We start from the raw sequence: 1860 nt of genomic DNA on the forward strand, positions 1-1860 counted from the left end.
CTGAGATTAGGGAAGAGGAAGAGGAAGAGGAGGAGACTGATGTTAGTTCATCGTTTGATTTCATAACGAGGATAAAACACATTGTGAAGACGTTTCAAACTTTAGATCTCATCTGAAACGTTTGTGAATCTCTGGAGGTGTGAGGAAGAGTTTAAAACCAGGAGTCAGTTTATTTCAACACGACAGGAAGTGAGGAGGGAAGTGGTTTTAGAGAAACGCTCGGTGTGAATGATGTAGTTATTATGGGATGCACTGCCTGCTTCATCTGGTTACAAATACTCACAGGTTCACAGGGTTAAACTGTCTTTTTAAAACCAGCAATAACCCTTCAAGTTCTTTTTCATTAACAAATGAAATGTCAAAATATATAAATATAAAAAATCTGAATTGCTACATATGATTTGTGTTTTAATTATTATTCTTTGCATTTTTAAATATGTATTTCTACTTGCAGTGTGTCCGTCTAAACCAGGGGGGTCAAACTCAAACACACAGTGGGCCAACATTAAAAAGTGGGTACTAGTGGAGGGCCGGACTGGTTCAATGTTTATTGCAGAACTTATTGAAATGAACTTGTTGCACATATTAAACCTGGAACTAACAAAGCTTAAATGATCGCCTATAAAAACAACATTAAACATTAAATAATCAGCTGCATTCATTTCTTATGGCTCTATCTGCAGCTTTTCAGAGTCATTTCTTATGAGTACATTTTCCCACAGGCCAACAACAGCTTCAACAAAACTATTCCCCTCAGAGAGAAAACCAAACATGCCCTGTTGTCCTGAGAGAGAAAGTGCAGAAGGAAGCATCCATTGAACTCAGTGTGCTGCTCTGTGATGCTAGCTCAGATACTTGGCATCTCATCTTGGGTGCAAGCTCATCAATGTTTGGGCTCAGGCTCTGAGCGGAGGAGACCCTCAGGATGGAGTGAAGGTGTGCGTGCAATATACCGGAGGGCCAGATCTAATAGCAATTAGAAATTATCTTGCGGGCCGAAATTAAATCCACCAACGGCCTGATTTGGCCCCCGGGCCTTGAGTTTGACACATGGGGTCTAAACTATAAATACATTGAAAATTAAACCTCAAAATGTTCTGAAAAGTTCATTAAAAACTGAGTATTTTAGGAGGAAAAGGAAACTTATATTGATCACAGGAAAAGCTCTTTAAGTTTAAATTTACAGACAAAAATAGGAAATGTTTCTGACAGCATTGCGTTAAAAAAAAAGGCCTTATTGTGTTTTCCAGAGGGAGTTTCTCCTATATACATTATAAAGAGAAACTCTCAGACTGAAATGATCGAGTACTCTAGACCAGTGTTTTTCAAAGTGGGGCCCCCGACCCCCCGGGGGGCCGCCAGGGGCCGCCAGGGGGGTCACGCAAAGTTTGAGGGAAAGGGGAATTTTTTTTTTTTTAAAGTTACATTTTTTTATTTTGTAGATGTTATAAATAACTGCATATCTATCAGTCTATGTGTCCTTTGATGCCAATCTTTTAATATGTTTTACTTATTCAAATATATATATTTTTTTAAAATCACACGACCGCCCTTCAAGCCAATCAGAATCGAGCTGCCGCTGCTGAGAGTGAAACTGAGTATCTGCTCAGCTTTTGGAGCAAGTGAGAGCGAGTGAATGTTTCGCTCTGCAGCCGGATGAGAGCACGGATGCAGCAAATATTGATGTTTATATATATGAATATAAATATGTCTATTGTTAATATTACTGTTGAATATTATATATAATATTATTAAGGCATAAGTAGCTTTCAAAAATGCTAAAAATATATGTTAATTGTTCATATTACTGTTCAAGATTATATAATATTATAAAGACATAAATCACTTTAAAAATACTTT

The sequence above is a fragment of the Gymnodraco acuticeps genome, unplaced genomic scaffold (genome assembly GCF_902827175.1).
Source record: "Gymnodraco acuticeps unplaced genomic scaffold, fGymAcu1.1, whole genome shotgun sequence".
NCBI classification, from domain to species: domain Eukaryota; kingdom Metazoa; phylum Chordata; class Actinopteri; order Perciformes; family Bathydraconidae; genus Gymnodraco; species Gymnodraco acuticeps.